Genomic DNA, 15,153 nt, shown 5'->3' on the forward strand with positions numbered 1-15,153 from the left:
GCGTGCCTGCGGACGGTCCGCTGGTCCCGCAGCTCCGGTGGAGCATCCACAGGGACGCCTGCGGCAGGTCCACTGGAGCCGTGGGACCAGCGGACCATCCGCAGGAACGCCTGCGGGAGGTCCACCGGAGCCGTGGGACCGGCGAGCCGGCCCTGCGCCTAGTTCGCCAAAAACCCTGGCACCGCTCCTGCCCACATGGTGCCACTTCGAGGACCAGAGCCTAAGAGCTTATTTCTTTTCTCATTGAAGTTAATGGCAGGGTTCAGTGGTGCAGGATCAGGCTTTAAATGCTGCTTTATATGAAAAGTTGAAATAGGCATAAAAGTGATATCAGCTTCTCCTTGTAGGTCTTATTTTAATGTAGAACACTAGTTTCAAACAGGGAATGCAGAATGACAGTAGTTTCTCCTAGAGACATTGTTACATGGGAGAAAATAGAATCTACCCATTGTGTGCTCTCCCCAGACCTGAGTGTCTGCAATTCAGAAATGAAGATTAAGGTAAAATATGAACTATGTGGGCATATGGCACATCCTACTTACACTGTGCATGCTGCCATACCAAGGGTTACAAACTAAGGGCATTCAAGGTGAATTGTGAACCCAAAAGAAATCCTTGTTATTCTTTATTACTTCTTTATGATGCCCCTTCTCTGCACTGTCTAGGCTCAAACTGAGTATCCTTTCCTCATTCAGTTGGAAATGAGATTAAAGTCAGTTTTTTCCCAGATGTCAAGTTCCTGCAGGAAGGAAAATAACTGATTATATAAATATAAATGTAAAATAAATAGATTGAAGTTCTCCCAACCTCTTGGCTGCCCTCTGACCCGGGTTTACAAAAATAGTTCATAAAGTTTTCTTGAAACATCAGGATGGACCAGCAAAGGCCACAAAGCAACTTTTAAAATAATTTTACTTCATAGTTCACAGTTTAAAATATATAATGAGAATAAAAATCACAAGCTGTGTTAGTAGCTTTTAATATGGTGTTGTCCAGACAAAGGTTCCTCAACCTATGTGCAAAATGCTGCTTCTAATGATGAGCAACAATTTTATTGTTACCAAAAAGGCAGATGCCTAAACACATCTAACCTCACGCAATGTGAATGGTACTATTTGAATAGTGGGTGACCCACTGACTTTGATGGGACTACTCATATAGATTAAGTTATCTACATGCTTAAATGTTGGTAGTATTGTCGTCATAGCTAACAATGCAACAAAATGTTATCAGCTTGTTTCTACCTCATGAATTCTTATTTTCTTATCTTTTAAATGATGCAACTAATCAACTTTTGTCCTAGTTTTCCGATTTATTTCACTCTAATCACTATAAAGGTCTGTACTGAGGACAACTGAAGACTTCGTGACAGACAAAAATGCACCCAATTTTCCTGAATATGTTTTCTCTGCAAAATCTTAGTGTGCTGAGAAAACTTGGTCATATTTTCAAAATAAAACTATATTTCTGTATTTGTGATCAAAATCTGAAATGACTCCTGGGACTGCTGAGGAGGACCGCCTGACTGCTCGAAGAAAATGCCTGGAGAGAATCAACTAGCCTACTACATCCATTACAGAGCCTATAACATGAATGTTTCCAATGGTTGATAAATTACAAGATATATTTTATTCTAATATTGTCAGTGAAAATCTGGTGACTTATGTTAGCGCTTCACTCAGCACATAGGGACCTGGTCTTGTCTGGGATTCAGGGCATTACTGTAATACAAATAATAATAACTAATCAGTTTATTAAAGCTAATATAAAATAGGGATGAAAAATACATGATATTTAATTCACTGCTCTTCCATTCCCTCCCTGAACGCTTACTATTTAATCTGTTTAATTTTATCATATTGTTTTACATCAGTTGAGCTCATTAAATAGTTACTGTCAACTAACTGTGTTTTATTCTAATATATGAGCTATATTGCTACAAATATTATATGTCACATACAAATATTATTGTCTCACCATATTAGCTAAAAGATTGTTTCTCCTAATACAACCAAAAACTTTATTGATTGCTCCAAATTTGAAAATGGATCTTGTCCTGAAATGTCCAGGTAATCAGGTGTTCGACGTGCAGTGTATTTGTTCATGACTAGAGCCATCCTCATCACCATCTTTGGAAATCTTGCCATAATCATTTCAATCTCCTATTTCAAATAGCTTTGGTCTCCAACCAACTTCTTGATTCTGTCCATGGCTATTACAGACTTTCTTTTGGGATTCACCATCATGTCCTACAGTAGCAGTGGGCAAACCTTTTGGCCCGAGTGCCACATCAGGATTTGAAGCTGTATGGAGGGCCAGGTAGGGAAGGCTGTGCCTCTCCAAACAGTCTGAGCCCAGCCCCCTCCCACTTCCCATCCCCTGACTGCTCCCTTCCCAGTACCCTCGACCTAAATTGCCCTCCCCAGGATCCCACCCCATATCCAACCCCCCCTGCTCCCTGTCCCCTGGGACCTCCTTCCCCTTATCCAACCTCCTCGCCACCACTGCCCCCTTATGCTGCTCAGAATAGCAAGAGCTCACAGCCCTGCTGCACAGCGGCATGGCTGAGGGGGATGGGGGACAGCAGGGAAGGGCCAGGGGCTAGCCTCCTTGGCTAGGAGCTCAGGAGACAGGCAGGACAGTCCTGCGGGCCAGATGTAGCCCATGGGCCATAGTTTGCCCACCTCTGCCCTACAGCATGATCATATCTGTGGAGAACTGCTGGTATTTTGGGATCACCTTCTGCAAACTCCACTATAGTTTTAATCTGATGCTCTGTTTAGTTTCCATCTTCATTCCATTACTGTTGATCACTTTTATGCTGTTTGTTTGTAACGGTTTTGGGACTCACCACCTGGCGCCTCCTGCTGGCTGTCTCTGGGAATTAGCTCTGTCCAGTGGAGTGCCCCTCCTGGTGGTGTTCCATCCATCGTCCCTCCCTCAGTTGGCACGTGTACCCGCGTTGCTCCCAACTTGCGGTTTCCTCTTCAGGACCACTGCCCTACAGTAGTGCCCCTCAGTCCATCCACACACCCTTCCGGGGGAGGAAGAGTTGATCAGCAGTCCTACACCCCAGACACCATGTCCAACCACACCCTCTGAGTCTAGTCCCTCTTGTCAGGGATCTGACATAGTCTATAATGGCCGCTCCCTATGGCTAAGGGCTCGGTGTCCTGCAAGAGGGGGACCCAGGCCCGCCCTCTACTCTGGATCCCAGCCAAGGGACCCTCCGGCGGCAGCCATTCTGCCCTCCTTCTCTCCCTCATTATAATGGCTGCTCCCTACAGCCAATGGCTGGTGTACTGCAAGGGGGAAGGAAGGGATCCAGGCCCGCCCTCTACTCTAAATCCCAGCCCAGGGATTTTCTGGCAGCAGCCATCCTGCCCTCCTTCTCTCCCTTGTCTGTCTGCTTCCCTGAGCTGCTTCCCCTTGCACCCACTAGGCCCTTCCCTTCAGGGCTGGCAGCCTGGCAGGCTACAGACTAGACCTCCCTTTTGCTCTCCGAGCCTGGCCAGCACTACGCTGTCCGTGATGCTAGTCTTCTGCCTTTGGAGATTAACCTTCCCCTCTCAGAGGCCTGGGACAGACTGCCTGCTCCTTTCCTGGGCAACCTTCTTATAGGGCTGAGCCAGGCCCTGATTGGCTGTCTCCAAACTGGGCCCTGATTGGCTCACAATAAGGCTTTCTTTAATTGGCTCCCTGTCTGTGTAGGTGGCCTGGCATATTGCTGCTCTCACTCTCAGGGAGTGGGGCAGTTGAGCCCACTACACTGTTACCCACTGTGTTATTCTAGCAAAATAACTTTTCCTGTGATAAGGCAATTACTAGCAGTTTGTTGGACAGTGCCAGCTGCTTTTGCTTTTGGGATTGTTTTTTCAGAAGCATATGTTTCTGGAATACAAAGCTATAAGATTTTAGTAGTATGCACTAGTTTGTATCCTATTGTGCCCAACAAATTATGGGGAACCATTTTGTTTACAGTAGATTTGTTTGCACCCGGCTGAGTCATGATAGGGATATATGCAATTTTTTTTGTAATATCCAAAAAAATGCGCGTGTTGTGAACAACATGCCTGATGATGCAAACAATGATGTTAGAAGTCAACTTTCCAAGAAAAAGGACAGAAAGGCTGCAACGACTTTGAGTGTAGTTATGGGGATATTCCTAATATGCTGGTTTGCATGTTTCTTTACATTCTTAATTGACCCATTTTTAAATTTCACTACTATTTTAGCTTTGTTTGATGCTTTAAACGGGTTTGGTTACTTAAACTCTACCTGCAATTCATTAATATATGGCTTTTTTATTCATGGTTTCAGAAGCATTGAAATATATCTTAAGAGGTAAAATATTCAATCCAGAGTCTCGTACAACTAATCTTTTTGCTAAAAATCAGACACAATAGAATATCTGAAATTGAAAACAAGATCCAATAGCAAAAACAAAAAAAAATCCCTATGAATGACTAGATACTCATTGTTCAGTATACGTGGTCTGAAAGATGCAATATACAGAACACTTTCACCAAGTACTTTATTTTAAAAAAAAAGATCTTATATTTTATCCTGATTTTAATTTATTCTTTTTTTCATATACCCCTTTTCTAGGATAGTATTTAATTTCTTATTATGGAATATTGAATACATGTCTTCTTAAATGTATGGTTTCAGAAATCATTTGAATATTGGGTAAAATATTTAATCCACATTTCTGTATGTGTACAGCTAATCTATTTTCCAAGGCACACTATAAGTGGCTTCTTAGAGCAAACATAACTGATACTAACAGTGTACCTTTCTGTCCTTTTCCAGTGGCTGGACCATGTGTAGATGTTTGAGTCTGCTGTTGCTGCCAAGCAAATAGATCTGGTGTGAAATTCTGGCCTCACTAAAATCAATGGGAATTTTGTAGTTGACTTCTCTGGAGGCAAGATTTGAACCTAGTTCTTTTAGCTCAGACAACTGAAGCTGATACTGTCTGGACTGAATGCATGTATTCAGTCCTTACAGACGATCCACTCAGACATGTTGTTATGCACTAGTAATATTTAGTTGTTAAAAGCCCCCATTATATTCATGGTAACATATATTGTAGATCTAGATTTAAATTTGACATTAACGATTTAATATACTGTAAATGCATTGCATTCTGACTGCTAAACTACAGCGTACTTACTTATTTACTGATTTGTTATATATTTAGTGATCTCTTATTGCTTCAGTACCAATACATTTCTTTGCTGAATTTTTAACACAGGTGACATGAATAATATCCATTTGAATCTCAGAAGGGGTGGGCTTAAAACCCAAAGTGTGACTTGCTTCCTCAAAAGCAGATGGGACTGAAATAGCAAGGAGATATCTGACAGGCTGGCTGCTTGCAACCCACTAATGAAAGTTAGAGATTCTTAGGTTGGAGTGTGAACAAGTCCCACCTCTCATGAGCAGGTATGAAAACCAAAGGCCTGATCCAGTGCACTTTAAATCAATTGAATGATGTGCAGTGAATACAGTGGGCATCAGACCAGATGCCAAATAAGAGAATGGAGCTCAGGGAAAGAGAGATTTGGCATCTGGAGAGGAAAAATGGCAGGAAAAAAATCCAACTTCTACATTTTCAGTTGTGAACAATGGCTTCTGAAACCCTTTAAGGGAAGCACTCAGATCCCATGTGCTAAAATTACCTAGATAAATAGTATGGAAAATCTCCTGAGCAATAAGAAGTCAGCAAAGGGCACTGTGATGAAACAGCTCTGGGTGAATCTGCTACTGCTTTTCTGGCTCCTGACCAGCTAGAGCAGCCAGGAGAGGGAAGGTTCCTTGGCAGCTGGGATGGCTGGAAATCTGTAGCAAAGTGACAAAGGCAGTGTTCCTGGCGACGTCTAGGCATGGCAGAGCTGGGAATGGTTGTGGGTGCAGGTGGTGATTGAAGACTGAAAGTGCATGTATATAAATTGTATAGCTAAGGGCTTATGCATCATGTAAATAAACAAGTTGCACATAAGATATCTGACTCTGTGATATTAACTTCTCTCCACCAATGGAAAATGACCTGCTGCAAGGCCTGAACATTCATCACTCCTCAGCCAAAGGGCAACAATACATTAGATAAAATATCTGGATTTGGAGGCAATAAACTACAAATGTTTCTGATGTTTGTATGTTAAATGGTTTTACTATACTTGCTGCCAGAATTACTCTGGTTTAATAATAATACACTCCTCCACCCACCCACCCACTGTTTCAAAATGGTTTTATAGCTTCCTGTTACCTAATTCAGCAGCAACACTGAAATTTTCAGATATGAAGCCCTAAAGTTCAGTTCCAAAATCCACATTTAAACCCTGCAGAAACTTGTGGTTACCTAAATATGGATTCAGGAGCTAATTTAAGGCACCCAAGTTATTTTAAATATTGATCTGAGTGTGCCCTCAACATATCACACAATTCCTCATTAGTTGGCCCAGTACATTGCATGTACTCCAATAACAACATTGCTTCTGGATTGCAAATCCTCAATTCTAGCCATGAACCTTCTCAGTAGGGGTGTACTTTGACACTGGAGAAATTGCGAAGTACACTTTTTTGGCTGTAAAAGTGTTTCTTCTCAGCCAGCCTTTGTCCTACATGAGACACAGGAGATCTTAATAATGCGCTGCTTCTGATGAACATAGCTTTGTGGAATGGTAGCATAGAAGTATATTTGCGTTGGGGGCGGGAAATACTCACTTTTAATTAAATCAGGTGTGTTGTTCTCACCCACATGTAAACACTGCAGATCTGCCCCATTTTCCATATCACTGAATACCATGGAAAATGGCTTTTCAAATGCATGTCAGCCTATACATCAAGACATAGACATTGTTGATCGTTTTGGACCAATAGCGATCTTAAGACATTTCCCTCATTCCCTTCCATGTTCAGCAAATCTATCTGGCCTTTTGTTAGTGTCTGACTCCTGGTCTGCCTGTCCCGGCTGTTACCAGTGCTGTCTGCAGATCCAATAATTTTTGTTCACACAAGTGTTCTCTTCTTTAGATTTCCTTATTCTGACATATTATAGTGAAAAGATATAACTCACAAATCCCTATAGATTTATACAATGCCTGCTTATAGCAAGGGTATCTATTTTTTACCTATCAGAGGGGTAGCTGTGTTAGTCTGGATCTGTAAAAGCAGCAAAGAATCCTGTGGCACCTTATAGACTAACAGACGTTTTGGAGCATGAGCTTTCGTGGGTGAATACCCACTTCCTCAGATGCATTTACCTGTAAATACCTATGTACTTTTGGATAATCCTTTGTGTCACAGTGTGAGCTGTTCTGGACTGGTGTTTTGTGTTACCTTCTGGAGAATATAACAGATAATGCAAACAAAAATGCAGAACATATCTTAGCCTTTCTGCTACATATCCATGTTAGAAGAAAATTAAAGAACATCCAGATGCAGAAACTTGGTTAAGATCTCTTGGCTGAAAAATCTCACAAGAACAAGTTTTCTTTCTGAGTTCTAATTCAGCAGAGCAACTTAAGCATTTGTTTAACTCAGTAGAACCAAGCCTTGTGTTCAAAGTGAAGTACATGCTTTAGTGCTTTGCTCACTAGGGATGGTCTCCTAAAGTGAGGCCTTGGATAGAGCTAAGGATACGGTGAGAACAGTTTGTCTTGTGGTATTTCACTACTTGTATGACTAATCATGGCTTGAATTTAGAAGTGCGGAGACACATGGTCAGAACGATCATTCAGGACCCTGCTTAATGTTTAGGTGGTTGAAATGGTTGAAAGCTGAGATGTGGAAGTAGAAAAATGTGAATGAGACACTTATTATTTCTGGAATGTTTTGTGCATCTCTAAATGTAACTGACCATCTTTGGATTCCCTCTCCCTTATGAGACATTAAGTGGTTCCTTTTTTTCATTTATCTCAATTGATAATTATTATAATTTTACATGTACATTGCAACAGAACTTGGAGACCTCAGACAGGTTAGGGTCCTATCAACACTAGAGAATAAGGGTTTTCCCCCATGGAGAATATTAGTGAAAGTGAAAAATCATTCATTTTGGTTGGAAAATGTTTGTGGTTTTTTTGTCACTGTAATGCCTCCTGGGTGCTCTAACTCAAGTGCCTCAGGCCCCATTCTTCTCTATAGGCTGTGCTCCCTAGTTGGACTATATCTTCTATGATGTGCCACACTCTTCCCTCTGGCTGAGTGGAAGTTATATAGCATAAGAATTCCATGGCCATGGTGCATTATGGGAGATGAAGTCTGGCTGTGGAGAATTGGAGTGGAGTGTGGAGAGAGGAGAACTGGAGTGTAAGGTACTCAAAATACAATTCCTATGAGGCACTGTGGCAGAAATTCAGAATTGAAATATTTTGTGCTTAAGATGAAATATTTTGGCTTGTGGCCATTTAGTTTTTTAATGAGAAATTGTAAATTTCCATTGAAAAGACATACTTATTGCAAAAAAAAAATTGTTTAGCCAAAACCCCATTTTTCCAACGAAAAACAGTTCTGACAGAACATTTTCAACAAGCCCTACTGAGCAGAGTAAATGACAGCCCGTCATTTAAAGCTTATAATGTAAAAGACCTTCCATGGCTTTATATTCAACATATTGAAGTAGAGGTAAAGTTCATTCTCCCATTTCCAGTATGACTGTGAACCAAATCAAATAATGTCTTCACTGGGTTGTTTGTGCACAATTTTTTTCAGTTGCAGCAGCAGAATGAAGAGTTAATCCGCCAAAGCAAAGACAAGATAGGAGATTGTGAACTCACCAGAGAGAGCTACAGGTCTTCTCTGATGTGTATATATACTAGCAACAACTCAGTTAATCTGATAAGAAAAGAGGAAAAATTTCAAATGCATTTTCATTGAGTATTGCCACAAGGAGTCACATGGAAAGAAAAAACCAATCAAGCAAGCTTTGTGAGTTAATAAGAAAAAGAAGATTTATATACACTTAGCAGGTAAGTTCTAAAACTGTTAATTGATTTAAATCAGAAGATTTTATAACTGAAACCAAAGACTAGATGTAAAAGCAAACATCACAGCCAAAAATCTTTTCTGTGAAGAGATGAAGTATGGAGAGCGATCAGGTAAAACATTTTTCACTCCAATGTAATGATGTAACAAACTTCATTTTGTAAAGTACTAGAGGAACTGCAATTTATTTGATTTTCCAGTCTAAATAGTGGACTGATTGTAATAAGAAAAAGTTTTCTTGTGATTTTTTCAGAGGAAATATTCTTCTCTATATCATAAAAATAATTTGAGCCACTGTAAAATAAAGAAGTGACTTGAACCTTAAATTGTGTGGCAAGATCATTCAGAAACTGACTAGAGAAAGACAGCTGGATCATCTTCAACAATTTATGCTACGCCAGCAACAAATAGATCCTCTCTAAATGGTATTAATGAGCTGATAATTACCAATTTGAAGACTGCAGGGCTGGGCTAGAAATATTGTTTTTCATGAGATTGCAATCTCTTACTGAGAACATACACTGTGCTATTTCTTATGAATGTTATTGTCATATATTCTTTCAAAGTACTGTACTAAGGCAAGATAATATACAAAGATCCTTTCCTGCAAACACTCTTATTCACTTTTAGGTAAACAGTAAACACAGGTGCTATTCATGGAAGTAAAGTTATACACGTGCTTAAATGCTTATAGCAATAAACTTTATTAGACATAAGATCTAATATTGATTCCATCAAAGTCAGTGTTAAAACTCTTGATGACTTTAATGGGGTAAGGATTTGGCCTACAATAGACCTGATACTTTCCATATCTTTGATGTAAGAGGTAGAGAGGTGAATAATCACAAAATGTTAAGCATACACACAGCATAATTGGCTTTTGCATTCATATTACATGATTATTTATATAAGATAATGAACCCTACTATAATGACTCTACATTTTGATATCAGCCTGGCATACCTGTTGTAAACCTGCAATATGTTTATAATGGCAAATGTTCATATTCTTATCATGCAATGGCATTCCAAATGAATATTAGAAAAGTATCCCAGAAAGCTTTCCAGAAGTAGCGTTATATGAACCTGACAAGCTGGGAGAAAGATAAAAAACCACAGGAATAGGTGAGCGAGAAATAAGGGGGATAGCTAATACCCGAGAAAGGATATGGACCTATAGAATTGAAAGGAGGAAGAAATGGGGCTTGCAGAGGGGGTAGCTGATTTGATTAAAATCTGTATTCTATTGAAGAACAAGTCCCTGACATGTAAATAATCTAAGTATCTAATTAAATTTGGGAACCTTGTAGCAGGAGAAACCCCAAAACTTGAGTCTTCTGGTTTATGATATTGTTAGAAACTCTTGTTGGCATTACTGGAGGAACACAATTCCTTAGTTTACTACTGTGAAATAATGTTAATTAAACTCCCAAACTCTAATAACATATACATAGCATGTGTGTCCATTTATGTATATGTGCATATGCATGCACACACTAGCATACAGGATGAACTTTTCCATCTTCAAACTCCATCACTTTCATTCTATTGTACAGTAAGAACAGTGCACCAGTTTGCTGGCATAAGCAGTAGCATGTAGATGAGAGTGTGCAGACTGTAAGGTGACATATATGTTTTTTTTTCTTCTTACACATGTATATCTGTAATAGTAAATACTGGTTTAAATAAAAAAAACCCAGAAGTCTTAAATAACAATTATCCATAATAAAGTTCATTAAACTGGTGTTGTTTTACCAGTTTTTCAAATCTTTCAGTGCTTTGAGGCACAGATTGTTCAGCAAACCTCAATGATTCCTTAGCATGATGTTATTATATTTCTCTTAATCCTGGACAAGTATGTGTTGAGGGTAAGCTCCTCAGTGGGTTAATATTACAATCAGAAACAAGTCTGCAGGTATACACTCAGTGGCCTACTGGCAAGCATGCTAAAACAAGGATGGTGTCAGTCAGTTTGTGTCACTCTTTATCGTGAGGTCTGGTGAGCTTCACGAAGTGTTGCATATTAAAATCTTTATAGTATCAACCAGTGCGGGTTTCCTGGTGCTGTAATGTCTCTCCTGGAAGTATGTGCAGTACCTCCAGGAACAAAGATCTCTGAGATGATGCATAGAACTGTAAAAAGAACAAGAAGTACTTGTGGCACCTTGGCACCTTTATTTGAGCATAAGCTCTTGTGGGCTACAGTAGAACTGTGCAATCAGTGGTGGATTAGCCACTGGACTAACGAGGCCCATGCCCAGGGGCTCCAGCCAATTGTGGGGGCTCTGGAAAAATGAGCGCCCTCACACCCTGACCTGCTCTGCCTCCCTGGTGCTCCTGCTGGGGAGCATGGATGGAGCGGTGGATGCTCACCCCGCTCTGGACCTCGGCCCTGCTCCCTGGCAGGAGAACCAGGCAGGCAGAACAGGGCAAGCCTTCCCATGCCCCAACCCCATTTCCATTGCAGGAGTGTTGGGGAAAGTACGGGGAGGTGCAGGGGTGGGGGTGGGGCTGCAGGCAGAAGTGGTGGAATGAGGCCCCCACTTGCTCAGGCCTAGGGCCCCACAAAACTAGAATCCGCCTGTGTATGCAATACAGGTGAGTGTCGTATGTTTGAGATTTTCATTATGAAAAGCTCTTATCAAGGTGCTTATAGTGTTGAATATAAACTCCATAGCAAAAATATCCAATATTACTTAGAATTTTTGAGCACCTTAAGATTCAAAAGTATTTGGAAAACGGTCCAGCCCATTTTTTCTTTTTTTCAATCATTGGACCAAATTCTGCTATCTTTTATACTGGTATAAGTCTAGAATAACTCCTCTAAAGTAAATGAGGATTGTTCTGAATTGATGTCATTGCAACTGAGAGTAGAATTAGGCCCATTATTTTTAATTTTAGGTATTAATCAACTAATCTGAAACACAGGTCTGCAGATGTTGCTACTGTTCATGTCACTTTGTTTATTTTTTCTTTTTCCCCAGGACTGGTTGTATTGTAATACTTTAGAAAAAGTTATTGTCATTGATCCTAAATCATGAATTCATCCAATCGCTGGAGTCCACAGAATGTGCAGTATTGCTTTGACTCTGTTAACAATTCATGTCCTAGAAATATAAGGTTTACAATCAGTCTTTGGGCTATGTATATCTTCATGGTGGGAGCAATAGTGCTCACAATGGGTGGAAATATGCTTGTGATCATTTCCATCGCTCATTTCAAACAGCTGCATTCTCCAACCAATTTCCTGATCTGCTCCATGCAACTACCGACTTTTTGCTTAGTTTCATGGTTATGCCCTACAGTATGATCAGGTCTATTGAGTCATGCTGGTATTTTGGAGACCTCTTCTGCAAAATCCATACTTGTTGTGATATAATGCTCTGTACCACCTCTATTTTCCATCTGTGTTTTATCTCTGTTGACCGTTACTATGCAGTTTGTGACCCATTGCATTATGTCACCAAAATAACTATCCCTGTAATAGTGCTATTTTTATTAATTAGCTGGTCTGTCCCATTCTTATTGGCTTTTGGCCTAGTTTTCTCAGAGTTGAATATTGTTGGCATTGAAGAACATGTGACTTCCATTAAACTGCTGTGGTTTCTGTGCCTTCATACTTAACAAGCTCTGGGGAGTGATGGCTTCTCTTATAGCCTTCTTTTTCCCAGGCACAGTGATGGTGGCTATCTATGTCTACATATTTACAGTGGCAAGAAAACATGCCAGACAAATTGCTAAAATCCCCAGTGCAATAAAATGTGTCTCTGCAATGAAAAACAAACTCTCCACAAAAAAAGAGAACAAAGCAACTAAAACTTTAAGTATAGTCATGGGGGTGTTTGTTTTTTGTTGGCTGCCTTTCTTTATTCTTACAATGGCTCATCCTTTTATTAACTTCTCAACACCTGAAGACTTGTACAATGCCTTCCTCTAGCTGAGATACTTCAATTCTACTTGTAATCCAATCATTTATGGTTTATTTTATTCTTGGTTTTGCAAAGCATTTAAAATGATTGTGACTGGTACAATCTTCAGACCAGATTCCTCTACTCTTACTTTATTTCCCGCAAATACTTAGTTAGCCAGGTAGGGCTTTTATGAATGGATTAGCATTAATATATGCCTGTGCTGTTTCTGGAGATCTTTTAGAACAGTTCACATAGGGCCCTATATATTGACAATATTTACAAGAATCTGCACTTACTTTTGGAGTAACTCATTTGTAGCGTGTCTCTATAGGTATTGTTTAAGGATTAGCATGCTTAGTGAGCTGTCTGTCTGGATGATAGGAAGTGAGAGAACAGTCTGGCAAACTATACAGTACATTTTATCTAGCTTTGTTCCAGTATATACATTGATCATTTTGGCAACTACCCTACAATGTCATTTCTGTTCAAGTACCAGTTTGAGACTCCAAGTGCAGCATTTAAGTATTAATTTATCTAGTTACCCATGTTTGAAAATGGACTCCCCATTGTTGTGGGCCCGATAGCGCTAGCCTTACTCCAACTGAGAGTGTATCTCTTAATTCTCAGCATGAATAAGGGTAACACAACTCAGCCCAAAATGTTTTCTCTGGCTGAATAACTGGTCTTTATCTATATACAATCTACCCAAGCCAGTCTGATATATACCGGTCAATGAGTTATTAAGTCTCTAGCAGAAAAGTGTTCTGAATGTTCATTGAGTCAGTGTTTGTTTCGGGCTGTAGCTGCTGCACTTGAGAGATCACCTCCATGCATTACCAAAGTAGCTGAGGTCAGCTGAGAACCTTAGCAGTCCTGACTAACATGTGGGAGTTTGAAGGATGCCAGGGGATGTTGTGAAAGGCCAAAAGTATGACTGGGTTCAAATAAGAACTGGATATGTTCCTGGAGGGATAGGTCCATCAATGTCTATTAGCCAGAATGGGCAGGGATGCAACATTATGCTCTGAGTATCGCTAGCCTCTGTTTGCCAGAAGCTGGGATTGGACAACAGGGGATGGACCACTTGATATTACCTGTTCTTTTCATTCCCTCTGAAGCCCCTGGCATTGACCACTGTCAGAAGACCGAATTCTGGGCTAACTGAAACATTGGTCTTATGGAGTGGGACATTTCTGAGGACGGGCGGATGATGGTGCCAAAGTTTGTTCTCTTTTACAGTCCGATCCAAACTCCACTTGTTTATGCTGTCTCCTACCTGAAGGACCAAGAAAATGTCTTGTGTTGAAGGGCTACTGCTAGTTCATATTTGCCATACTAATTTTATACTGCTTATGAAACAACGATAAGATAAAGTTTAAAATATGGGAATATATAAAGTAACTGATAAAATGTCTTGTATTTAAGGCCTTACTTAATTTGCGTTATTGCAGAAATTGCAGATCCCACAATATTAGCTTCCCCTGCAATTTTGCCAGACACCGGGGACTGACAGTGGGAGCCCTGGGCGGTTAACAGCTTGGGCTCCTGCTCTCAACCCCCAGTGGCTGGTGGCCGGGACTCCCACTGTCAGCCCCTTGCATTAATAGTTGCCATAAAATGTCTGGTTATCAAAAAAATTAGCCAGCATAATATACTTTAGGGTTTATATTGTTATGGAAAAAATTTCTTACACAAATAGGTCTTCTCTGGCTTTTCTAAATTTCCGCAATTAATAAAGGTCCATTGTTACTTTTTCAAGATTTTCCACATCTTGTTTGTGACTCAGCCACGATTATTTGACAATTATCCCACAATTCAAGTAGGGCCTTCCTTATATTACTATACGTCTACATATTTGCCCACCAGCATATATCTGGGATGGTATTTGTTGTGTCTGTTAGAGGGTGGATAGACACTAGCGAAGTCTTAACCTGAGACTGGGTTCCCCTTTCTCGTGACTGGACTCACTATTTATGTATCATGCACATTACTGGAGCTTGGAATCAAACATGAATACTAGTTCAAAAGCAGCTTCTCTATTATGTGAGTATGGGATCCTCTCTTAGCTGAGCCAGTAGGAGCCACAGTAGGCTTGTCTCAGTTCAAAACTATTCTGCAAATCTAACAACATTATTTACAAAAAGTGCTTTCATATTCACCATTCTATGTGGCCAGAAATCACCAATCTATTCAAGTGCCAGTGCTGACATTGTCAGCAATGGAAGGAAATGGAGATATCTGAAAGGCTTGGT

General features: G+C 40.3%; 2 pseudogenes; both read left to right on the top strand.

The window, feature by feature from the left end:
* The first annotated feature begins 392 nt into the window (after positions 1-392).
* LOC127050077 (trace amine-associated receptor 2-like) lies at positions 393-4,348 on the top strand (annotated as a pseudogene).
* Positions 4,349-12,027: 7,679 nt separating this feature from the next.
* Positions 12,028-12,927, top strand: LOC127049261 (trace amine-associated receptor 4-like; annotated as a pseudogene).
* The last annotated feature ends 2,226 nt before the right edge of the window (positions 12,928-15,153 follow it).

Source organism: Gopherus flavomarginatus, chromosome 4 (assembly GCF_025201925.1).
Source record: "Gopherus flavomarginatus isolate rGopFla2 chromosome 4, rGopFla2.mat.asm, whole genome shotgun sequence".
Lineage (NCBI taxonomy): Eukaryota > Metazoa > Chordata > Testudines > Testudinidae > Gopherus > Gopherus flavomarginatus.